Source organism: Ranitomeya variabilis, chromosome 1, assembly GCF_051348905.1.
Source record: "Ranitomeya variabilis isolate aRanVar5 chromosome 1, aRanVar5.hap1, whole genome shotgun sequence".
Classification (NCBI taxonomy): Eukaryota; Metazoa; Chordata; class Amphibia; order Anura; family Dendrobatidae; genus Ranitomeya; species Ranitomeya variabilis.
Window position 1 is genome coordinate 18,548,193 of NC_135232.1, and position 27,708 is coordinate 18,575,900.

A 27,708-nucleotide genomic window follows, 5' to 3' on the forward strand; every position below is an offset into this window, starting at 1 on the left:
ATGGTAATCTATTTAACCTAAAACAGGAAAGGTTTATATATCTCCTAAAAAGTGCACAACTTGTAAAACTTTGGTGCATGTATTATGGGCTAAACATTGTTTTTGTAATTGGGTTCTATTAAGAATGTTGCAGTGTTTTCCTTCTACAGCCTTTGTGTTGTCTATTGCTGGCTACAGAATAATTTTACAGAGAATCAGTCCGTGAACTCATTCCAATAGGGAGTGTGTAACTCTTATCTCTCTTTTTCTGAACTATAAGCTGATTTATGACCAACCACCACATCAAAGTGCTAGACTAGACAATGGCAACTCGAACTTATGATACATGAAAGGTAGTCGAGCGCTTCATGTTCCTCCTAAAGAACCGGAGGGCAGAGCAGAGTGTAAATTACCTACAGAAGGGAAAAAGTGTGCTGAAAAGGAAAAAGATCCCAGCGTAAGACAAGCCACAAAATAAGACATTAAGTATGCAATGATAAAGAATCTGCTGTCTAATTCTTAAAAAGAAACAGATAGGTGCAGGGTAAAGAACAAACATCAAATAGATAAACCCTAGCTGGTCTTTCACTGACTGGATATCCAAATAAGACTATCACCAGCAGGAAATACCATCAGGGGAAAGGTATATAAAGCCGCACCTGAAAGGTGATAGGGAATACAAATGAAAATAGCTGTTTAAAAAAAAAAAAAGACTGCAAGGATAAACTAAACACACAGAGAAACGGTGTATCTGGTGTTGCTTTACGGACAGAGACGCCAACCACAAAGCACAGGCTCAAGGCTTCAAACGCAGACTCATGACTTCACTGACAGATTCTAAATTAACTCATTTTGCAGCCAGCAATAAGCAGGAAAAGAAACTAAAGCAAAAAAAAATAAAAAATTATGTTACAACATTTTTATTGACATTTAATATTAAAAAAATGTGTTTTTTTTCTTAAATACAAGCAGCCCAACGTTGTGTCTTTATCTTCCACGTAATGATTCAGTTCCCACTTTCACATTTAAGCTTTAGAAATCAATGCGTGCACAATCTGGAAACTGAAGAAAAACTTACGATGATTAAATTGGTAAAATGTAAAATCATTTTTAAATTTAAAGATGAAAATTGTGCTTTAAGATTTGTAATAAAAAAGAAAATGGAAAATCTGATTTTTCATTTGTTAATTCTTCTTAGCAATGCAACAACAAATTGAAATCGCAAATTACAATTTATTAATAAAATGATTGTAAATGAAAACAACCAACGTTATAATTATATATATATATATATATATATATATATATATATAATGAAGTGAAAAACAATGAATCCCTAGATCCTGCGAAATTATTGCTGAAATATTAGAGGGTTTTCCCAGGTTCGATCTGGTGCCAAGTGTAATAGCGCCACGTCTGACACTAAATATAATGGCTCTCCTGACTATTTGTTTAGTGTTGTGTATTAATCTAAAACCAGGTGTATAAGGTCCAATATCAAGATTAAGGCTACAGAATATAGCTGGTCCCATGACTCCCGCCCAGCGCAAACATCAGTCATATTATTACTTTTCAATGATAAGAAGTAAAGTTGTATCTTGCCTAAACATCGTTACATAAAGTCTAGATGTAAAAGCCAATGGAAAGGTCGTATCTGCCGCCAAGTGTAAGAGTGCGGAGACTAAAGTATCAGCAATGGCGAATGGCTTATAAAAACCGGATCTGGTCTAAACCCAAGATCAACATCTCTACAGCCAGGTCTAAAGTCATCTCATAATGTCACGGCTGACGCCAAGTGAAATAGCGGATGATGTTCAGACATAGAGGCGGAGATCAAGTTTATTAATGATTAACAATTCTATCAAATCGAACAGGACCAGGTCTGATATCAAATATATTGGTCATAGCAGGCGCCAAACATAACAGGTCCGCTGTTGCCATTGGAGCAGCACCGCACCCTATTTAAACTCCCAGCTTAGTGCTGAAGTTGCCAGTTACTGTACCTGGAAGCTTCCCGGACTCTGGTGTTTAGTTTGTGATTCCGAATATAGACCCGGCTTTACCTTGACCTCGTCTGAGTCGTTTTTTCTGCCCGGTCCTGACCTAGATCTAATTGATTACTTGGCATCTTTGATCCCAACTATCCCTCTAACTTGGGCTTTTGATTTAGGTTTGTGACCTTTATTCTTGTCACTCCTGTTACCGAATGGACTGGCTAGACTTCTCTTGCCTCATTCTCGCTCCTACGGCCAGAAGCCGCTCCGTGATGCAACCCAAGGGACCCAATTTAAAGTTCAGATCTCTGTGTGGGAATTCAAGGGTAAAGTTGGGTGATTTGTACCGGGTCTGTCTGAGGCAACCTTTAGATCCAATGGCCTCTGACAGACATAACAGGTTCATATCTGATATTAAATCTCAATGTTGTTCTGTCGGTTAGGGGCCATTGGCTAGCGGAGACAGACCTGGTGATATCCTGTCTGGCAGATCCCAGAGGAAACCTGTCCTTACACTCCTTCATCCGGCTGTCGGAGGCCACCAGGTGCACATGATTTTCTGTCTAGTTTCTAAGCCCATAGTATAAAATATCAATGTCATACTTGCCACCACTAGTAATAGTTCAGTGACTGATGAGGACATCGAGGTGAGTCTCCATTCACACATCCAGGTGCCACCACTGAAAGATGTCTCAGGTGTCCTCCCAGTTGCATCAGTGTCTGTCTCATCCCCAGGTATAAACTGTCTAAACTTTTTCAACTGTCTCTTAACAATGTATCAGAAAAAAAAATTAAAGTGGATGGAAGAGGGAAGTAGAAGGTCTGTCCTCAGCGCGTCACCTACACAAATCCCTGTAGACTAATGGCCGGATGCAAATAGGACAAGGTTGGAGGCACAGAGACACGGAGCAGTGATGGGAGTTTGGCTCTATGGGTCCATGTGCTGTAGAGAAGAATCAGTCCAGCACACGGATGAGGAATCTATCCTTAGATGTGATCTGTCCTCAATAACTGACCACACATGGTGCAAAAGCCAAGACCAGTCCATCATACACAGCATCGGATATGGCGTGTATTCGTGCTGGTGTGACCCGTGTCCATGGTAGTCGCATCCTGTAGACCAGGTAAATGGTCACTGGTACCAGTTATACCAGGTCTATATGTAATGTCACATATTCTCGCACCAGGTCATTGCGCCACAACTAATCTATGGACAGAGCCAATGTCTGACGTCATGATGAACAGAACCAGGAGTCACGACTCCGATCTATCACCAGGTATCGCAGAATCTTCTGTGTTTAGCGGCTGTCGATAATTCTGCTGAGAACGTAGAAGAGGAGGTTATTGCTTTCCCTGTGGTCATCTCTATGGAGCAGATGCCACGTACAGATTTCTGTATATTATCTGTATGGAAGGGTCAAGGTGATTCGTGTTAGTTTGAGGCTGGAGACATGGCGGTCAGCAAAAGTCCGGGAGCCACCAATGTCACTCGCTGGGACTCAGCCAAGTCTTTGTATGTGAGACTTAAGCACCAAATACATGGATCCAACCATGTGATAAAGTCATTGCAGAAGAGTCCACAGGTCACCTGCATGATACAGCATGCGCGTGGTCACGTTCCGTGGTATAGCGCAGCCACAGGATGCCAGCATCAAACATTACCAGATCCTGACTCACACTACCAATACAAGAGCAGTCAGCGTCGCGTCCAAGAGCAGAAATCAGAAGACTCGCAGTGAGCTCCGACCGGCATGGATGCACTCTGCCAGGAACAATAATTCACCTCCAATTTTTTGCTAATTTTTCTGAAATGTTTGTATTTTTGGCTGGACTTATGTTCATTTTGCTATATCGGCTTATACTCCAGTTCATCTCTTTCGGTTTTACAAAAAAAAAAAAAGGATTGAAGACGAAGGCACTGATCAGCACCGAGCAGGAAACTTGTAGAATTCCCCTAAATATTCACGTCATGGTCATCAATCATCCCCCTTGATTCGCCCGAGTCTACAGACTGTCATCCGGCAGGACCTAAGTTTGCGCAAGTCCACCATTATGTTGCCAGTTGCATTTTTCTACCTTCCTATGGTTATAACTTTACACGCTCAGTACACAATCCGTTTGTCTTGAACAACCCCTTTATAACCACTTAAAGGAAACATATTCGCTCTTGCTGGCCCTAAACAGCCAGCACGGCATTCGTTTTTATACCTGCTCTTAAACAGAAATCGAATGTAGCCATACTGCAGAAATGACTGAAAATGGCATGCAGTACGACGATCATCAGGGACAAGTTATCCTAGCGATGCCAGATCAGAAAAGAAACCCCCAAGGAAAAAGAACGGAGCGTCCGTCATCAGCATCTGGTGACCACCCACATCATCAGCATCTGGTGACCGCCCATCTCCTCCATCATCAGCATCTGGTGACCGCCCATCGCCTCCATCATCAGCATCTGGTGACAACATATCACCTCCATCATCAGCATCTATGACTACCCATCGCCTCCATCACTTCTACACAGTTTATCAAGGAATTCGGCAGGAGGTTGTTCGAAATATCTTGTAGACCTGACCCCAGATCTTTCGTTTGAGACATGACACAAATCAGGAGAAAGGATCTGCATCAATTAGGAGAATGTTTTGCGGGGGAAACGGTGTGGCAGAGTAAATGAGCTGTGGAGCAGAGGTCCAAGCACCGATACTTGGGCTCGGTTGGGGTTCCGGTGGTCGATGATCTGTGCTTCTATCACTACTTTTGTATTGCAGTTTGTACTAGAGTTTATGAGCAGAGATTGTTTCACTTGGATGGATTGATCCAAAACTCATGATTTTAGACCCCCCCCCCCAGTTCAGCAGACATGTGCCACGTGGGGGTCAGCAGCCATTCAGCCGCTCTATGTGGTCTCTGTGCTGTGGTGACTTTCTATTTTCAGCCCCAGTTTCACCCCATAATCGCTCCTCTCCTGGCTGATCTCCGCTCATTATACGATGACGCTCATCATAAAGACACAGATGTTCTGAAATTATCTGTTTATGAAACATCTTAATTGTATAAGATAATGTTTCCGAAGCATTCTACCCTTGGTGGATATTTACAGACCTCTGCGGCATCGTCCACGTATCCCGATAGCGCCCATGACGCACATTTAATGCAAAATTCTGTAGAAGCATCTCATTAATAAAGCAGGAAATGAACTATAATAATGAGGCCGGTACGTGGAGGGAAATGTGGCGTGATGACAACAGCGCTGTCCAGGGCTAGAAAAACATGCAGAAGAGGTCACCAGCCGCAAGATACCTGCCCCACACACATTAAGCTTTTCCCAAACAAATCCAGACAATGGTAGCCAAAAATCCTCCCACTTATAGGCAGACAGTATTTCAGCATGGTACAGTGTCAATGTCTGAGTGTGGCACAATATGCGTCATACGCCAATTTTTGAGAGGTCATTAGGCCTGGGCATGTATTGGGCAACCCTTGGGCTGGAGAAAAAAAATCCCACACATAGTAACACTTCATGCTGGTTATTGGCTATGAAGAATGGCACGCTGATGAGCATGTGTTTCTCATGGGGTGAATTTTCTGCTCCTTATGGGTGTGTTCCTGAAAGGGTTACGCATTTGGTATGCCAAATCTTCCAATCCTCTATTTTGCAACACTCCTCCTCCTTCACTGTAACATGACCACTATTGTCTGGCCACAAGTGGACAATCCTTGGCCTAAAAACACTGCTCTCAATAATGTAAGTCACCTCTACGGGGGAGATGTCGGGCACACAGTGACATCTTGTGCATTGTTGGAAATGTCTTAGAAGAAACAGTAATGTGCCCTTGATCATTGTGGGCTGAACTTCTACTCCTCATGGGTGTTTTTCTTCCCGAACTGTAGGTTCAGTAAGCCAAACTTCCGATTCAGAGGATCATGCTTCTGCTTATCTAATTTTTATTCTTGTGCACCATGTGAGAGGTCCTGCGGTCACCATTGTCTGGGCATGTATGGGTAACCTGTGAGCCAACAACACTGCTGTCACATTACTCACCTGTACGATGAAGAATTCGGGCACTTAATGACACCTCATGCATTGCTGATTATTGCTTGTGATGAACAGTACGGTGACAAACGTGTTCCTCGTGGGCTGGACTTCTGGTTCTCATGGGTATCTGCTTCCTAGCACTGTGCAGTTGCCGAGCCAAACGTCTGACTTCTCTATTTTGCAACACACTCTCGGACTCGGCTCCTTCACATTGCTAAAAAAAACATTGTACACTGACTTGTAGTAGGAGGGCATGTGGCCCCTATAGTGTGTGCCACATCCTTTTACCAAAAATACTGCAGTCAATGTTTTCACTTGGGTAAATATATGGCACATAGACGCACTTTGTTCATTGCTGGTCACTTATGATGAGTAAAATGGTTAGAAGTATGGGATCCTCATGGGTTGGCCACCTGCTCCTCATGGGCGTGTTCTAGTAAGGCCTTTGGAGTTAGTAACTCCTTTTTTGGCATTGTACAGTGAAGGAATTGGAGAGGGGGATGTGGTAAAATAGTGGAGCCGGAAGAGTCTCTTACCAACTGCACACCGCTTGCAAGAACACACCCACCAGAAGTCCAGCCCACAAGGAACGGAGCTATTTTTACAAAGAAATACCCAACAAACCACAAGATGTCACCTGGTGTCCAATATTTACCCTCATGATGGTGAAAATATCACTGGCAGCAGCACTTTTGGCCAAGTTCCCCATTTTAAGAAGTAGCAAATCTGTGAATCTGAGTAAATGATTCGCTGATCACGAGATTCCAAGGTCTCCAGGTGAAAGTGACATGAAGACATGGTTTAGTATGGACCCTCATACAGTCAGGGTGATGACTGGATACCTGTCCGGCCACCACGATGGCGGCTTCATACGGTGGTCATGTGATGACCTTGCCGACATCCATAATTGTCAAACCTGCAGCAAAATCAGTTCTGTAAATTTCTCACAGACTTTCTCCTCTGACCGTGGCACTGACATCACCGATGGTGCACCTGGTGTCAGTAGGACGGTAGATCAGCCTGACAGACTTTCCCTGTATGCCAAGATTACATGGCTGAGTGAAGGCACGGAGGAGGGTTTTCTGCTACAGATATCGGTGTCTACCCTGGAATTATAGACAGGAGGTCTGAGGATGACTTATGCAACAGGTGGCGATTAGAGAGGTGAGCGAGCATGGTCGTAGTGATGCATGTGAGGTGAAGGGCGGCACATCGGGATGGATCGGGGAGGTGGAAGTGAAGCTTCTCAACTTTCATTCTTTGCACCTTCAGATCCCGGTAATGTGATTCTCTTGGTCACAACGATTACAAAGATATCAAGCTTGTATTTATTGTTTTTACAAGACTAAAAAAAGTTCAAAAATTCATTAAAAAAAAAAAAAATTGTATATATATATATATATATATATATATATATATACACACACACACACACACACACAATTGTTTGAGAACTAACGAGTGTATTATATAGTACAAATCACAGTCTCCTATGAAGCCAATGGGGCACTAAGATGGCAGCTACAGGGACCTTCACTAGGCCCACGGCTACCAAAAAAAAGCACCCCGTAATCTGGTCCGTGAGTGCACATCACAGTCATCGACATCAGCATTTAACCAGCAGTCATTGGCACTATCGGCAGATGCCGGCTGTGTGACACCGCGCCTGAGCTCGCTCCATACACTCTGCACGTGACCTGTAACGAACATATAGGTCATTAAACAGTCAATGTACTAATAGAAATGTAGAATTCCTCACAGTGATCCATAACACAAACCATAAAAACAGTAGCAAGTGTAGCTTCTATCGGGAGGTATGAAGCTGCAGAGGCGGTAAAACGCGCGTCGAGGTGCGAGGCAGCAGACTACATACCCTGCAACTCTGGCTGCACGTGATTGATCAGATTTGCCCCATAGATATATAGTTACACATCCCTGCACTGCGCTATTCCTATTTATGGAGTTAATTTTACATTCCACAGGTGGTTTTATTTTTTACACTACTGTAATCTATCCTTTACCTATGCTACACTACAATTGAGATTACTGTTACATCATTCCTGATCTGTTCAATCAAGGTATGTGCTATGTGTCTGTTTCATGGTTTGTTTTCTTTGTCCCACTGTAATTTTAACTTCTGTGTAATGATAGAAATGGTTAGAAATACGCATCAGAGAGCGGATCTCGAGCTACGAAGAACGGAAGGGATAGAAATTAAAATGGTCACCTTTTATGACATCGATAACATTACACTAGTGAAGACTTCAAATACTTCCCCTGGATCTCACAGGAATATTGTGCCCAGGAGGAGATGGAGGAGGAGGATAGAAAATACTGCTGGCTGTACCGTCACCAATCTCATCAGGTTTCTGGCTACAGATCATCAACGTCTTCTTTTCCATTGATCTGCTACCAAGACCACGATGGACACGGAGCAGAGACCCTGTGCACCCTGACGCTGTTGTGTAGAAGCTCCACAATGGTAGCAGCTTATTCGAAGAAGGAATTTCTGCACATAAGTGAACTTGAGTCTTCACTAACAACGATTCACCTTGCATACACAGGTTTGGGAATAAATGCATTTCCTTGACCAGAAGAAGATTTAAGAGAACCTCCCGAAATGAAATACCGAGGTCAACAGTATCTAGAATAGTCCTGAATGAATGTTCCTAGGTCTACGAGTTTGGACCTGTCCTGGTGCCTGGTCAGGATGAATTGCCATCATTTATGGATCTATGGATTATGGGAATAACTAAAATTCTACCATGACAATGTCGCTGTCCCATCAATCATCATTGTTAACCAAGTCCTCAAAGAATGAATAAAAGAAAAACAATTCTGGGTGAGGTTCTTAATTTGTGGCTTTTTTCTTAAGCCACTTTTCTTCCTTTGTCTTGTCATATTCGTTGACAATTTTTGCACCAAATTCTTCACCGTGGCGCACGTGGTTCATTCCTTTTGTGTAAGATAAAAAAAAAAGCTTATTTTTATAAGGTGATACTTAGCACAAAAAGTTGCACGTTTCATCACATTCACACCAACATATCTTGCTTGCATAAAAAAAACTACAGAAGTCTGGAGCACATTTCCAGAACATTTCACAACTTTAAGTTGCAATTGATGAATCAAAACGAAGACATCAAATTCTACTCACAACGGTCAACACTAAAAATAAAGTAGGCAAACACATATAAAGTGTACTTCAAAAAATAGTGCGAATGGAAAGATGAATACGACAAACAAAGAAGAGCACAAGACATTAAAAACCAACGGAAAACAGGTGCAAATGAAATCATGAATCTGGCCCTTTGAGTTTGGTGATGACTAATTGTCGAAATCATGACTTAATTCCAAGAGAAATGATATAAAGTGTTGCCCATGCAAGAGCGTAACCAACATTAATGAGCAAAGACAAAATGAGAGGCTTCACCAGAATTGGGATCCAGAACAGAGAAGATGTCGATAGAGTAAAAGAGGTGAAGTGTGGGAGGTGCGGGACACATCAAGCTTCAGAACAAATAAATGATGATCCACGGGAAAACTGATGCAGAACTTCTGAAAAATTTAAAGGGTCATACCAAAAAACAAACAAAAAAAACTTTGATAACATTAACAAAAACTAATATTTACATAACATTACACTTGGTGGAATTGTGGAGGTCACCAAACATCGGCTGGAGGTCCTCCTGGATATCTACGGCTAAGGGATACATAGTCAAGCACTCAAAACTCCATTTTATGGTAGATTTTATGGACATTTCCATTTTGCAGTATCTCTACGTAGTATCTAGGGCTTTACTTAGCACCATGGCTCCAGTTTTGGTTATTGGTTGGAGTTCCAAGTCATAAACCATCTCTTCCACTAATGCTATGATCTGCCATGTGTACATGATGTGTAAACAAGTCAGAGTCCGGTAGAAATCTCCATTATGTGATCCAATTGATCTAAATAGAACTATTAAGATTCACAATGAAGAACATGATATTGACGAAGACTCGGAGAGTAAGCTCTATAAAATTTCCCACTTGGCCCAGATGTTTCCATCTTCGAGAGACTATCTGGATACTTTCGTTATTTGCAGTCTCGGGCCAGCAGAGATTGTAGACAACCACCTGGAGACAGTAGAGTTAAACAGCAGATTGTTAGGGGTCTATGACCTGTATAACACAACAGCTGGAGTGAAGAGTCTGCAGAGACACCAGGCATGGAACGGCCTCGATCATTACAGGAAGTGTCCCCATACAGATACACAAGCCCGGGCCATTCAACTGTACGCGCGTTTACTCGATGACATCACACAACAATCGCTTCCAAGAAGCCCTGCCTCAACACACAGATATGCAGTCCATCCCTCGCTCCGAGAACAACGCCAACCAGAAGGTTTCGTAATCAGCGCAGTCCGGCACCTGCACTCGTCGGGAACAATGTACGTACATTCACTGTGCAGCCGGGTCAGGTTGCAGAAAGTGCCTGACGCCTGATACTGATCTGCGTACGCACTGAATTGCACACAAGTAATATCTGCTGGACTGAAAAGGTTTCCAGAAGTATGGGATCCGTTACATTGTAGAAATCAGTGTTCCCATTAATGGTCAACAGATGGAGTTAAAAATGGGAAGATAGTAACAGTGTCACGTCATTTTCAAATCCGGTCTACTTTGAGGTGCCATCAACTATTGAAGAATTATAGGATCACAATCTAGCCTTACTTTGGAGGTACCACCATGGATGCAAAGTTGGACAAAAGATTGACCAGTATTAATGCGTTTAAGACCAAACAACACAGAGGACAGACTGCCTAGAGACAATAGTCAATGTCACTGATAATGGATACCATGTTATTGGCCCTAAAGGTCACGTGAACCCATCATATTTCCCCACCAGCAGATCAGGTTCATCCATCCAATTCTATATATGACCGTTCTTTTATAGTGGTTCCTACATCTCAGAATTCAGAACTCATCTACTTAGATTGTAAGTTTCAAGACCAGACAGTGTTTTTTTTGTTTGTTTTTTTTCAACCAACAGGCAACGATCTTCCAAATCAAATTTAAATTGTATTTTATTCCCAATAGTGACCCCAATCTACACAAGAACTGACCAATAATCAAACACAATCTTTCCTTTTCCCACATTGTGTCTTCAGTCAATCAAATGGATAATTTCCATGTAACCACATTGACAATTGCATCGATGACGTAGGATGAGAAGATTCAGCTTGAAATGAGTAGAAGAGGAAAACCAGCAACAATCACAAATATTGTGAACTTAAAGGTGAAACATTTCCAGTCCCAACGTCTCCATGTACCAATGTCAGAGAAAAAAACAAAAAAAACCAAGACATACTCAAGTCTAGCTAATATCAAAAAGACGCGATACAATGAAACATCAGTGAGATGAAAAGTAAAAAGCTGGAGATCCAACTTGTTTCCAAATCAAGTGGACGTAGAGCCTTACAAAAGTTCTCAACCTCCCACTATACTGCTCGGTGTTTCCTGTCAATCATATGGTCATTGCCAGTGCTCACGATGAAGCTACGTCTTTGACGCTCCGATGGAGACTATGGGTGAGAAGAAGTACGAGAAGAGGACATTGTTGGAAATCTCAACCCATGAGTGTCCACAGATGTCACATGGAAACGTGATACAAGCACAGATGTTGCGTACTACTCGGGTGGAATAAAGGGGTGCACTGAATATAATGATGGCACTTGCTCCATCTGTATTTTAAAACCTTTTGGCTACCTTATAAAAACCGATTTTCATGGATCCTATTCTGGGTTGAGAGGGGGGTAGGGGTTCTCTGTTCAGAATCCTCATTTATTGGCGAACAGTTTTAAACATCTTCTCTCGCTCTGGAGGACCTGCCCAGCCCATTAACATGACTATACACTGTAATACTTCATTTACCCTGTGGGGGAGTTGCTGAGAAATTGAGCACTTACTGCCTGGTCTACCCAAAGATTACAACTGATCACTAGAGAGGAGGCCATGGTTATTGTCAAGAATAGGACTTGTCCAATACGTACAACTACTTTTATAATAATTCAAGACCACATCTTGGCTTCAATCCCTAGAATTTATCATGAAGGTTGGGAGAAGGAGAAAGAAGTTCTTGAGCGTTTTTTTTACTGGACCTTCACAGTCTCATGAAACTTTCATTTTCCAGTTTTTTGGGGCATGACTTTCCTCCGACACATGAGGATGTTTGTGTGCCGGCGTCTTAGGTCGATATCTATTTACGGTTCCCAAATATTTCTATTCAGGGTTGAGTCTAAGAACAAAGCCTTATTATGACTTCTCATCGAGGAGTTTTCATAATCTGTCACACGAAGGGAAGAGGAAAGGCAAATCCACCAGACGCTGGGGAGGATGATTGACAGTCGGAGCTGATAACTCCTTAAACAAAGAGTTTTACGAGGAACTGCACACACATCTGGTGCAGATGCCCAAACAAGACGTCTCCCGGCTTTACAATCCTCCAGATTAGGGATATGATGGAGTTTATTCATTTCTCCGAGGCCTGTAAGTGGCCAGGGACCGCCAGGGCTGGAGCCCATAAAGCCAAGATGGTATCATATCTATATAAAACCAGCCCGTAAACCCTGTAATTACACCTCAGAGGGATGTCTGCCATTACCGAGATCCATCCTAATGTATTCCAAATAAACAGGATTACATAAAAACAGCCAAAGTGTGAAAATAGCCGTTATACGGCCGCGTGCGAGACGACCCTCGTAAAGTCCTCGCAGGCCTATAAGGGATGACCGCAGACGAGGTGCGACAAGGGTTAATGCGGTCGGCAGCAGATTTTACAAGGCCATTAAAAAAAAAAAGAAAAAAAATATAAGGGAAGAAAAGGAAACAGTTGATTGAATGAAGATTCCGACTGAAATTCTATTTCTGAATTAATAGGAGGACCGGAAAGTTTTCCTGCAAAATGTCCCGAAATAATAAGGAACAGATCACTCTGGGAGCAACGACCTGTAGGGCCGTGCTCTGCCGTCCGTCATATTAATTATCAATGGGATTCTCTAAGATTCAGAGCTATGGAATCTCTTACAATGTGTCATTAACCTCTTAGTGACCAGGCCCAAAGGCACAATAACGAACGGACAAACACACATATATATATTTTTTTTTCCCCCCCCATTTTATGTGGTTCTATTATTTTATGTAGAAAAAAAAATAGACATACATTACAGTGTATCTTTAATTTAATTTTTCAGAAAAAAAAAAAAAAATTATATATATACTATACACACACACACTTTAGTATTTTTTTTTTTTTTTATATATATATTTTATTCTGCTCATATTTCACAGCAAATTATTTATTTTCCAGGTTGCTCCTGTCATAGAAGAACTGAATTGCAGACTTTAATTTTTCTTTGTGATACATGTGATAAAATGCGTTTTATATGAAAAGAAAGTGTTTTTTTTCTATAGATGGAGACTTTTTTCCAGATGTTTTATATGGTTAGAATTTTTTTTAGGTTTTACATATGGTAATTTGTCCTCCTGAGAGAGCAGAGATCTCTGGGGAACATTTTTTTTTTATATATTACTCATTTTTTTCCCCCACTGTAACTGAGGCAGCCATAGGAGCCCCAGTTACAGGAGAAGAAAAAAAAGATACTACAGTGACAGAAGTCAATGCAGAGCAGAGCCACTCCGGATCAGCTGGGGCCCAGCCGCTCTTTGTGCCGGGCTGAGATCCATGTTATGTCCGGATTGTACAGACGCATCGGCAGAGCTGACATTTCCTGCATAGCGCTCACTGAAGGTTACATGGCTATAAAATAAGAAGACAGAAGCCGTAATTAACCGTTTCTGTCTCCCTAGGAAAACATGGCATGAACTTTAATCCTGCGCTGTAAATGGACAATGTTGTGGGGTTAAAGTCCTGGATCAGGGGAAAGAAATTTATTCCACGTGGTCATTAAGTGAACATTGTACAATTCATTCCTTATTTCTTTCTCTTGTTGCAGATTTACTGAAAGTTTTAGAAAACCTTAGAAATATTGGGCAGATTCATCATTTGCATTTTGGCTTTATTTATTTTATGTATTTTTTTTTTTTTTAAGTCGTCACTTTTTCCCCTTTTGTCTTGTTTTTGTTATTATTATTTTTTTTTACAAATTGGTGCAAAAAAAGTTAATAATAAAAAAAAATGGGGAACACTGTCCATGAATTTGTTTTCAAAATTGATATTTATTTTTTTACTTTTTTTGGCAGCACAAAGTCAAGTGTTCCACTAAAGTGTCACAAAATGTGCACAAAAATTTCAGACATACGTAAAATTACTTCCCGGGGGAAAATTGAGTTTTATTGCAAAATAAAAAATAAAACATAACAATGAATCAGACAAAAATCATCTGCAAACTCCACCCAAAATGGTGTATATATATAAAAAAAAAAAACAAAAAAAACACATAAAATAGATTTTAAAAAAACAAAACAAACAAACTGCAAATTAGAAGAATAAGGCACAAGTTAAAAACAAAACAAACAAACAAAAAAAAAAAGTACAAATGAGAATGAATTTATGAAAGGGTCAAAGTCTGGAAAAATAGAGGATTCAGAGTTCGAAGTTTGGTTTATGGACCCTACAGCCCACATAAAAAAAAAAAATTTATATTCAGGCATAAAAAAAATTAGAAATTTCCCTATGTTTAATGTTAAAATGATAAACTTCTCTACACACTCACCCTGAGAATCGGTCACTGCTCCCTCACTGCCATTGCCCTCTCATCCCTGTTCACACTCCAGTGTTATCAGAGGAAGGCATCAAAGATGAGCTTTGCAAGGCTTAAAAGTCTCCTCACCTTGGCATGTCAGTCCTATGTTGTGACATGACTATGGCTGACACCCCTGCAGTGGCTTGTGATTGGCTAGTCCAGTCATGTGACCGCTCAGGTCACTCGCCATCCTGCTGATACAGTACTGGATGATGATTTATGGGAAATTAGATTTACAATTTGATTTTTATTTTTGCATTTCTTGGTAATTTAATTTTACAAAATAATTCATTGCATTTGTACCTTTGCTTTTTTTCCCAGTTTTTGCCTTTTTTTAATGTTCATCTTTGTGAGCAGTTTTGAGCTTCCAAGTGTTCGTGGCTGATTTGTCTATATTGAAGTTTTTTTTTGTTTGTTTTTTGTTTTTTTTAAGGTTGCAAAACTTGCTGCAAACATACTTCATTGTCCAGGGATTTTTACACATGTCAGTTATTTTGTTACAAATAAAATAAAAAAAAAATTAAAATAAAAACAAAAAACCCACAAAAGTGCAAATGAGGTTAAAGAGAAAAACCAAAACTCAATCCACAAGGAAAGAAAAATGACAAAAAAAAAAAAAAAAAAACACACACACCCCCCAAAAACTAAAGTTATGAATTGGGCCCTAAAAACTAGATAAGACAAAGGCGCAAATGTATCAATGAAATCGGGCTCAAAAAGGGACTTTAAAAAAAAATAATAAAAAAAAAAATTATTAAAATTGATAAATTAGGGTCTGCGCTTCTGATCCTGATTTATAACACAATTTGTAAAAAACAAAAAAAGTGATAAAAAGAAAATGATTTTGCACGGAATATCACCGGTCATGGTGAGAGCGAATCATATATTATATTGAAGCTCGGCGTCCAGGGGCGTAAAGATCAACTTCCTAATATAAAGTTATGATTGAGCGCCGTAGCGGAATAGCTGGAATTCTATAATTCTCCGGTGTCGCCCCGAGGATCTGACAACAGACGCACGCTGCTTTACGGGCCTTGTAATCCCCGCAGTCATGGATCTTCATTATTACACAACGTCCTGTAGTCAAGGGAAGGTTCACATGAGAACATTAAGAGAAGTTTATTAGTTTCTAGAGTGGCGTACAAAAAAAAAAATATATATATATATATGGAAAAAAAGTACTAAAACATCGTAAATTAGTTATAAAGCAATTCGTGAACAAATATAGAAATAATAAAAAAGCTAGAAATATAATGCGATCAATAAACTAAATGTATTAAAAAGGAAAAAAAAAAAGGAAAACGTAAATAATATCAAAATCTGGGGGAAGAGCGGACGACAAAAAGTTACATAGTAATTAAAGTAATAAACAAACCTTAATCGTCTAATTAATGAGCTGATTTAATAAAACATTCGTTGTACAAAAATAAAGTGGTTGTACTTAGAAAAGCTTCTGTGAATTAGAGACTAGGAGAAGCAAAAAGCAGAACAAAATAAAATACCGTAAAAACTTTTCGTCAAGACTTTATCGCTGCTCGTCTTTGGCCACGATAAGTTCGCGAAGATAATTATTTATAGGAAAAAAAAAAAAAAAAAGATAAAATCCCACAAAGTCTCCTGTGATTATAATAAAAGCCTTTATGGAGTTTGCAGTAAAAGCAAAAACTTTTTACTTTTTCTTTTATGATCACCATGAGCTTGTAAAGTTTCCCCGCACGTGAAGAATAAATCACAAAAAAAGTCAGAAAAATATATGACGCTTGTCACAACAGAGCAATCGCGGCTGATTTATCAGGATCCACATCTGCAGAAAGCCTGGAGATCGGAATGAACGTCCCCCATAGTGTCACCGTAGGACACGATCCACCCAGCAGAAGCCGCGGCCGGCCGAGATGAGGAATCTGCACACATGGAGGTGGAGAGCTCCCCTGGTGCCTATGTCTGGGGGATGGGGACAATCGCACTCTTACCCCCCCACCCCCATGGTACCCTGTGACCTTATCTGTTAGGCTGGAGTTACATGGTGGCTTTGGTCATCACACAAGGGCGGCTATTGGTGTGACATTCAGTCCATGATTGCATATATTAGGCTGGAGGTACTTGGGGGCTTTGGCCAAGACACATGGACGGGTCATGCTCTCATTCTTCACCCTATGGTCTCCTATAGTAAGCTGAAGGTACATGGTGACTTTGCCATGACATGTGGATGGGCCACGCTCTCTTGTTCTTGCCCCATGATCTCACATTAGGCTGGAGGTACATGGTGATTTTGGCCATGACACGTGGACAGGTCACGCTCTTGTTCTTCACCCATGATCTCATATTAGGCTGAAGGTACATGGTGATTTTGGCCATGACACATGGACGGGTTGTGCTCTCTTGTTCTTGCCCCATGATCTCACATTAGGCTGGAGGTACATGGTGATTTTGGCCATGACACGTGGACAGGTCACGCTCTTGTTCTTCACCCATGATCTCATATTAGGCTGAAGGTACATGGTGATTTTGGCCATGACACATGGACGGGTTGTGCTCTCTTGTTCTTGCCCCATGATCTCACATTAGGCTGGAGGTACATGGTGATTTTGGCCATGACACGTGGACAGGTCACGCTCTTGTTCTTCACCCATGATCTCATATATTAGGCTGAAGGTACATGGTGATTTTGGCCATGACACATGGACGGGTTGTGCTCTCTTGTTCTTGCCCCATGATCTCACATTAGGCTGGAGGTACATGGTGATTTTGGCCATGACACGTGGACAGGTCACGCTCTTGTTCTTCACCCATGATCTCATATATTAGGCTGAAGGTACATGGTGATTTTGGCCATGACACATGGACGGGTTGTGCTCTCTTGTTCTTGCCCCATGATCTCACATTAGGCTGGAGGTACATGGTGATTTTGGCCATGACACATGGACGGGCCGTGCTCTCTCGGTGTGACACTCACACTCGCCCCATGATCTCATACATGAGGCTGGGTCACAGCATAGCTATGAAGTTTATTAGATGGGTCGCATGTCCACAGACCAATATGTTGAGGTGGATGAGATCCCATCACAATCCCTGCGGGACCATGATGAGCAAATCACAAATATGTGACTGGGTCAGACGTTTAGCACCTTCCTTGTCGTAGTTCTCTACGGGACACAATATGGCCTCACTCATCTACACAACATGGCAGTTTAGAAACAGCACCTAACGAACGTTAGCTGTGTGACCCGTGCCATGGACAAAGTCGCCAAATAAATAAGAACGTGGGGGCAATAAAGTGTCACCCCATCCTTGAGTCTTCAGCCCTTGATGGAGTCTGAACATGGCAGCAATGAGAAGATGGATCAGCCATGATGTCTCTGGGGTGTGGATGGGGGCGAGGGTCTTTTAAGTCCCCCTTAGTGTCCACATAGTAAGAAGTGACCTGATTCCTATAACATGGCGTCGCGGTGTCTGACCACAGATGGGGGATTACATGGAGCTCTCGTGCAGCACTATGGAGCATGTGAGCACTACATACGTGACGGACAGCAGATGAATACAACCAGACGGTCACATATCACAGCCCTGCTCCGCGGCTCCACATCCCGGCTTTATGAGCCGTGAGCCTGGTGGGATTAGAGGCTGACATAAAACAGGTATGGCTGACCTCAGTGTAACACGGACCCTTATAAATCACTCACGTAACACACCTGGACCAACATGGAGCCCAATTATAGACGTGTAAACACTCCGAGCAGCGTTCTACTCAGATGGTTACGAGGGGAGTGGGGGCCGGGGTCTATGACTGCTCGTATTGTGCACTGGGGATGTCCGACCGATGGCCCCCGGGGCCGGATCTGCTGCGGTGGTGACCACGTGCCTACATGACACCAGGCATCTCCGCGCCCGTGGTCCAGGTCTGCACACGCTGAGCTTTTCAGGCTTGGCCGGGATGAATGTCGTTACTGTGTTTCGCCGTCATTGCTGATTTATAATTCCACTTGCAGGAGCTCGATCCATCGCACCGGGGGGCTGCAGCAGATGTGTGGGTGGGTTTCCCTGAATTATAAGTAAATGCAACGTCCACTTCTTAGACCCACCAGCAACAAAGATCTCCACGTGGGAGGTTTGTGCATGATGACCGACCTCCTGTGGTGCCTTACACCGCACACCACAAAAGCCAATTCTCCTCCACTGCTGGCCACCTCTGGGGCTTCACAAAAGCAAAGAACAGAGGGGCCGAGAGACAGAAACCCCCCGACCTCCAAATATAAGTCACATAACTGTGTGACGCCAAGGCTGGAAGAGAGCCAGGGTCCAGAAGATCACGAGCCTTAAAGGGATTGTCCACTAAGCAGGACTCCAGAGCATTTCATAGAGGGGGCTCGACCACGGCGGAGGTCTTCAGTACGAACTGGATACCCAATGACTTGTAGTACAACAATCCTCCTGCAGGAGGGGACAGATGTCATTCTCCCCTGACACCGGAGATTTCAACTCAGGTGTCACGACTGAGGATGAGCAGCTAAGGAGACGCAATCACACCGACACTGTATACCAAGCAAGTGCTCCAAGATGTTCCCAAACATGTGCAAGACCAAAACACAGAATCAGTGATTTATTACAGGGTCCCCACCATTAAGAATCAGTCATTGTACAGACCCCGATATCTGGCAGCTACAGGCTAAAAAATGCTCCACTGCAGAATGACATAGTATAGCGCCATCCGATGTTCACAGCATATAGTAATGTGCAGGTCACCTAACGAGACTAGTGCCCACAAATGTACATAGGGGAAGTATTATAGTAGTTATATTCTTGTACATAGGGGCAGTATTATAGTAGTTATATTCTTGTATATAGGGCAGTATTATAGTAGTTATATTCTTGTACATAGGGGCAGTATTATAGTAGTTATATTCTTGTACATAGGAGCAGTATTATAGTAGATATATTCTTGTACATAGGGGGCAGTATTATAGTAGTTATATTCTTGTACATAGGAGCAGTATTATAGTAGTTATATTCTTGTATATAGGGGCAGTATTATAGTAGTTATATTCTTGTACATAGGAGCAGTATTATAGTAGTTATATTCTTGTACATAGGGGCAGTATTATAGCAGTTATATTCTTGTACATAGGAGCAGTATTACAGTAGTTATATTCCTGTACATAGGGGCAGTATTATAGCAGTTATATTCTTGTACATAGGAGCAGTATTACAGTAGTTATATTCCTGTACATAGGTGCAGTATTATAGTAGTTATATTCTTGTACATTGGGGGCAGTATTATAGTAGTTATATTCTTGTACATAGGGGCAGTATTATAGTAGTTATATTCTTGTACATAGGGGGCAGTATTATAGTAGTTATATTCTTGTACATAGGAGCAGTATTATAGTAGTTATATTCTTGTACATAGGGGCAGTATTATAGTAGTTATATTCTTGTACATAGGAGCAGTATTATAGTAGTTATATTGTACATAGGAGCAGTATTATAGTAGTTATATTCTTGTACATAGGAGCAGTATTATAGTAGTTATATTCTTGTACATAGGAGGAGTATTATAGTAGTTATATTCTTGTACATAGGAGCAGTATTGTAGTAGTTATATTCTTGTACATAGCGGCAGTATTATAGTAGTTATATTCTTGTACATAGGAGCAGTATTATAGTAGTTATATTCCTGTACATAGGAGGAGTATTATAGTAGTTATATTCTTGTACATAGGAGCAGTATTATAGTAGTTATATTCTTGTACATAGGAGCAGTATTATAGTAGTTATATTCTTGTACATAGGGGCAGTATTATAGTAGTTATATTCTTGTACATAGGAGCAGTATTATAGTAGTTATATTCTTGTAGACAGGGGCAGTATTATAGTAGTTATATTCTTGTACATAGGAGCAGTATTATAGTAGTTATATTCTTGTACATAGGAGCAGTATTATAGTAGTTATATTCTTGTACATAGGGGCAGTATTATAGTAGTTATATTCTTGTACATAGGGGCAGTATTATAGTAGTTATATTTTTGTACATAGGTGCAGTATTATAGTAGTTATATTCTTGTACATAGGAGCAGTATTATAGTAGTTATATTCTTGTACATAGGGGCAGTATTATAGTAGGTACTCCTGTCAGTCCATACACAGAAGACCACTGAATACTGACCATCCGGATTATTATGTGAAGTCTGTAACACAGTGATTGACATACCGTTAGAACTCTTATGATAAATGTTATTTCTAGGTGATTTAGGAGATTATAACCTCCTGTGTGAGTGGCGTTACCCAGTAAATTACTTAATTACTAACATCAACCATTTAAGGGCCAAGTCTATGTGGCAGCACTAACGCTGTGCAGGTGGAGCAGACCTCGGCAGCCGCTGTCCTCAGGCTTTACTTACATTGTTGTTACTGACGAGGTTTTCTGACTCTCATTTTTATGTATCTTAAGCGCCAAAACAGACACATGACAAACAGAACTTTCCCCTCCCCAAGACACGGACAAAGCGGTTACCAGGAAACGTCTGTCACTTATCAGATCTTGTTTATGACGAGAGGTCGAGAGCCAAGAAAATGACAGAAACATGAGAAACATGTAACAGCAGTGTGAGGAGATGTAGGGGCCGTGTGACGCGCTGGATCTCATCGCTACGTGTAGATGTTAAACATGCTACGCCTAATTCTTCAGGAAATTTAGAAAGTAAAATATTTATAGACACTGGATACAAACTGTATAAATGTCCTCGTTTTATCAGGCAAAAAAGGAGGAAACAGATTTCTTCTACTCTATAGTAAAGTCTTATCACTCCCAAAAAGTTCCCCTCCACCACCAGTGTCTCCAGTCTTCCCCTCCACTACCAGTGGTGGCTCCAGTCTCATCCCCTCCACCACCAGCATCCTTCCCCCACCAGCAGCTCCAGCATCCTTCCCATCAAGAGCTCCAGTATCTTTCCCTTCATCAGGGTCTCCACTATCCTTCCCCCATCAGTCCCTTCATTATCAGCATCTATCCCTTCCCCGTCAGTGGCTCCAGTATCCTTCCACCAGTGTCTCCAGTACCCTTCCCCACCAGTGTCTCCAGTATCTGTCCCTTTTCTATCCTTCCCCCACCAGTCCCTCCATTATCAGTATCTATCCCTTCCCTGTCAGTGTCTCCAGTACCCTTCCCCACCAGTGTCTCCAGTATCCATCCCTTCTCTATCCTTCCATTATCAGCATCTATCCCTTCCCTGTCAGTGGCTCCAGTATCCGTCCCTTTCCCGTCAGTGTCTCCAGTATCCGTCCCTTCTCTATCCTTCCCCCATCAGTCCCTCCATTATCAGCATCTATCCCTTCCCCGTCAGTGTCTCCAGTATCCGTCCCTTCTCTATCCTTCCCCCCACCAGTCCCTCCATTATCAGCATCTATCCCTTCCCCGTCAGTGGCTCCAGTATCCGTCCCTTCCCCGTCAGTGTCTCCAGTATCCGTCCCTTCTCTATCCTTCCCCCATCAGTCCCTCCATTATCAGCATCTATCCCTTCCCCGTCAGTGGCTCCAGTACCCGTCCCTTCCCCGTCAGTGTCTCCAGTATCCGTCCCTTCTCTATCCTTCCCCCCCACCAGTCCCTCCATTATCAGCATCTATCCCTTCCCCGTCAGTGGCTCCAGTATCCGTCCCTTCCCCGTCAGTGTCTCCAGTATCCGTCCCTTCTCTATCCTTCCCCCATCAGTCCCTCCATTATCAGCATCTATCCCTTCCCTGTCAGTGGCTCCAGTATCCGTCCCTTCTCTATCCTTCCCCCCACCAGTCCCTCCATTATCAGTATCTATCCCTTCCCTGTCAGTGGCTCCAGTATCCGTCCCTTTCCCGTCAGTGTCTCCAGTATCCGTCCCTTCTCTATCCTTCCCCCATCAGTCCCTCCATTATCAGCATCTATCCCTTCCCCGTCAGTGTCTCCAGTATCCGTCCCTTCTCTATCCTTCCCCCCACCAGTCCCTCCATTATCAGCATCTATCCCTTCCCCGTCAGTGGCTCCAGTATCCGTCCCTTCCCCGTCAGTGTCTCCAGTATCCGTCCCTTCTCTATCCTTCCCCCATCAGTCCCTCCATTATCAGCATCTATCCCTTCCCCGTCAGTGGCTCCAGTACCCGTCCCTTCCCCGTCAGTGTCTCCAGTATCCGTCCCTTCTCTATCCTTCCCCCACCAGGCCCTCCATTATCAGTATCTATCCCTTCCCTGTCAGTGGCTCCAGTATCTGTCCCTTCCCCGTCAGTGTCTCCAGTATCCGTCCCTTCTCTATCCTTCCCCCACCAGTCCCTCCATTATCAGCATCTATCCCTTCCCCGTCAGTGTCTCCAGTATCCGTCCCTTCTCTATCCTTCCCCCACCAGTCCCCTCCATTATCAGCATCTATCCCTTCCCCGTCAGTGGCTCCAGTATCCGTCCCTTCCCCGTCAGTGTCTCCAGTATCCGTCCCTTCTCTATTCTTCCCCATCAGTCCCTCCATTATCAGTATCTATCCCTTCCCTGTCAGTGGCTCCAGTATCCGTCCCTTCCCCGTCAGTGTCTCCAGTATCCATCCCTTCTCTATTCTTCCCCCATCAGTCCCTCCATTATCAGTATCTATCCCTTCCCCGTCAGTGGCTCCAGTATCCGGCCCTTCTCTATTCTTCCCCCATCAGTCCCTCCATTATCAGTATCTATCCCTTCCCCGTCAGTGGCTCCAGTATCCGTCCCTTCTCTTATCAGTATCCATCCTTTCCCCACCAGTGGTTCCTCTGAAATAACCCGCACTGGTTAACGGCGCAGCACTGCACATCAGCAGCAATTAGACGTCATGTGGAAAGGATGCATGGTTTGTGTAAATATTCATTTACCTCCCCATAGAGCTGCTCTTGGACAAGCGCACATCTATAATGTCCACATCTCCGCTCTCCCAGTGACACCACAATCAGTGTTAATAAACTTGAGGAAATCCAGCACCAAAACAAAAAAACGAAAAACAGATACAACAGTTCAAGACAGGAAACAAATGATTATTACTCTGTCCAAATACGAGAACAATTGTATCAAGAAGGAAATCGAGACGATACAATGTAACAAGCGTCACCAGCTAATGACACTGACTGGGCCGTCATGTCAGAACCGCGCTGGTGGTCGATTCTCTTATTTTCCTCTTTTATACTTTATGGAACAAGGTACTGAAGACATTTTTCTGCACAATCCTTTCTTCAGATAATGTAATGACACCATGTAACCAGCATAGCACAGGTTAAACTACCGCGCCCGGCTGATACATTCACAGAAGTGATCCCTCTCCGGTGATTGACACATTGATAACTTCGATATAAACGTGTGTCGTGTGCGTCTGCCGACTCCCCGTTATAGGAGTGAAGCCTGGAGGACGTGAGCGGGTCCACAATCCGGAGCCTTCCGCTAATGTTATGGAGATTTATGGCGGCGCTGACAGCGGCTCCGAAGAGACGGTAAACAATCGGCCCTGATCTACGAGACGTCACATTGTAACTAATTGTATCAGGGACCACGGTTACATTTACATATAAGTCCCCGAGGTCAGGACGGAAGATACAATATAACTTCATGGAGTTATGATGACGTCACATTGGAACTGATTGGATTGGGGACCACGGTAACATTTATATATACGTCCCCGAGGTCAGGACGGAAGATACAATGTAACTTCATAGAGTTATGATGACGTCACATTGTAACTGATTGGATTGGGGACCACGGTAACATTTATATATACGTCCCTGAGGTCAGGACGGAAGATACAATATAACTTCATGGCGTTATGATGACGTCACAGCCACAAGGCGACCACGGGTCTCAGAAGGGTTTTTGCCTCCCTTGGATCAAATGGACGGATGTCTTACAATCTGCGCTACTACGCCAGTCACATTGGGGCCAGAATGGTCACATCTGTGGACGACCAATCACAAGTCACGTTCAATGGGACCCCAGAAAGTCACGGCAGGACCGACAGTTCAGTCCATTAACGCCACAATTACCGTCATGGCTGCTCGTTAGTGACCGGTGGTTACAAAGTCCAGTTTGGTGCCTGCACAGAGGGGGACAAGAAGGGACCACACAGGGGGGGACAGTACATGGACCGCACAGGAGGGGGACAAGAAGGGACCGCATGGGGGGTCACACTGTGGGGGGACAGAATGGGTCACCCATGGGGGGGGCAGTAAGGGTCACACAGAGGGAGGAGGACAGCACATGTGTAACAAGTTATCCCCGTGTGACCCAATTCCCAATATCCAAGGATTTTCAGAGTTTGGAAACTTAAATATTTGTACATTTCTCTTTAAAGATTTTTTCTTTTTTATAGAAATTTCCGAAATATTTTTTCTTCTCCTCCCAACATCCCGAGCTCGGAGGAATCCAGCAGAGAAAAAGGGGCGAACGCTCCAAGAGCCAAAACCCATGTATAATAATGACTGATTATTTAACCCTTCACCGACAGCAGCGATAGTGTTTGCTTTTTATTTAAATAAATACAAAATTGTGTAAAATGAGGTCTGCGGCGACGTAAATAAACAGCCGGCGCTTAACACCGATAAATGTTTTCCTGTGACCCGGGGAGAAGTCACACACACAGGCGAGACGCACACAGCCCGGCTTTGAAGTGCGCTTTATAAGGGAGTGAATAGCAGCAGACCCCATTAAAGAGGAAAATCTGACAATTAGGAGGCTGCCAGCTCCCCGCCTGGTAACACTGAGCAGGCGACACAGCAGAGGAAGCGGCAACCGGGGGCAGGAGACCGGGAGAAGCCCAGAGATACAGTGTAACAAGGAGGAACAGTATGTATCCAAATATCAGCACAGAATGTGACACAGAGGCTGCAGGCAAAGCACAGAGCAGAGGACCCTCCGAGCACAGAGCAGAGGACCCCCCCCCAGCACAGAGCAGAGGACCCCCCCCCAGCACAGAGCAGAGGACCCTCCGAGCACAGAGCAGATGACCCCCCGAGCACAGAGCAGAGGAACCCCCCGAGCAGAGGAACCCCCCGAGCAGAGGACCCCCCGAGCACAGAGCAGAGAAACCCACCGAGCACAGAGCAGAGGAACCCCCCGAGCACAGAGCAGAGGACCCCCCCGAGCAGAGGACCCCCCGAGCACAGAGCAGAGGACCCCCCCCAGCACAGAGCAGAAGACCCCCCCCAGCACAGAGCAGAGGACCCCCCCCAGCACAGAGCAGAGGACCCCCCCCGAGCACAGAGCAGAGGACCCCCCCCCCCCAGCACAGAGCAGAGGACCCCCCCCCCAGCACAGAGCAGAGGACCCCCCCCCCAGCACAGAGCAGAGGACCCCCCCCCCCCCAGCACAGAGCAGAGGACCCCCCCCCCCCCCCCAGCACAGAGCAGAGGACCCCCCCCCCCCAGCACAGAGCAGAGGACCAGAGGAAGGGCAGCGGCACCCGGGGTGCAGGAGCAACATCCCAAAACAGGAGACTGAGAGAAGCCCAGAGATACAGTGTAACAAGGAGGAACAGTACGTACCCAAATATCAGCACAGAATGTCACAGTGACTGCAGGCAAAGCACAGAGCAGAGGACCCCGAGCACAGAGCAGAGGACCCCCGAGCACAGAGCAGAGGACCCCCGAGCACAGAGCAGAGGACCCCCGAGCACAGAGCAGAGGACCCCCGAGCACCCCACAGATCAGAGGAAGGGCAGCAGCACCTGGGGTGCAGGAGCAACATCCCGAACTGGAGACTGAGAGAAGCAGAGCGATACAATGTAACAAGGAGGAACAGTATGTATCCAAATATCAGCACAGAATGTGACAGAGGCTGCAGGCAAAGCACAGAGCAGAGGACCCCCCGAGCACAGAGGACCAAGAGCACAGAAGACCCAAAAACACAGAGGACCCCCAGCACAAGGATCTCAGAGCACAGGACCCAAGCATAGAAGACCCCACAGACCAGGGGTACCAGAGCACAGAGGATCCCACAACACAGAGGACCAAGAGTACAGAACAGGGGTCCCTGAGTACTGAGGACCCCATCACGGCACAGACAGGGGCCCCCATCACACACACAGACAGGGGCCCCCATCACACACACACACAGACAGGGGCCCCCATCACACACACACAGACAGGGGCCCCCATCACACACACACAGACAGGGGCCCCCATCACACACACACAGACAGGGGCCCCCATCACACACACAGGGGCCCCCGCCACACACACAGCCAGGGGCCCCCAGCACACACAGCCAGGGGCCCCCATCACACACACACACACAGGGGCCCCCATCACACACACAGACAGGGGCCCCCATCACACACACACACACAGGGGCCCCCATCACACACACAGGGGCCCCCGCCACACACACAGCCAGGGGCCCCCAGCACACACAGCCAGGGGCCCCCATCACACACACACACACAGGGGCCCCCAGCAGTGCCCGCCGGTGCTCTGCAGCCGCACAATGACATGGAGCCGCTCCCGCGGCCACTCCCTTCCAAGTTGCCAGTCTCCGCTGCTCGTCTCCGCTGCTCTCCGTAGCCCCGCATCACTGGCCGGGATGGCGGCGCCCCACATGCCCACCTCCCCGCAGCATCCCGGTGTCCTCCTCCCACAGCCCGCGCTCCGGTACTCACAGTGGGTGTCGGGGCTCCGCTCCTCCGGCCCCGCTCCGCCACCATAGATCCCGGACGCCGCCACTGCACCGGCGACACACGGTTTAGGCTCTTTTAAACTCACACACAGAACCCATGTGACTGAGGAAGCCACTGACAGAGCGACTGCCCGAGCAGCGGGGCCAGACCGGAGAGCAGCGGCGCCCCCTGGCGGAGGCCGCGGACACTGCGCCGCTCACTGCCGGAGCGCTCACTGCCGGAGCAACCTGTGGCCCAGAGCAGAGACCACCAGCCGGGATCGGCCGACGGGCCTGGGGCGTGCGATAGTCTCCATGGGAGAGGGGGGCATATTAGTCACTGCTTGATAT

At 44.5% G+C, this 27,708-nt stretch overlaps 1 protein-coding gene across 3 annotated transcripts in view; it reads right to left on the bottom strand.

Annotated features, from left to right (window-relative positions):
- Window positions 1–27,486, bottom strand: part of CNTFR (ciliary neurotrophic factor receptor) — a 487,615-nt gene extending 460,129 nt beyond the window's left edge. For all 3 annotated transcript variants that reach the window (XM_077281315.1, XM_077281313.1, XM_077281310.1), the window contains exon 1: window positions 27,362–27,486. The gene's annotated coding sequence lies outside the window, so the exon portion shown is untranslated. The remainder of the gene's footprint in view (window positions 1–27,361) is intronic.
- Window positions 27,487–27,708: the final 222 nt, after the last annotated feature.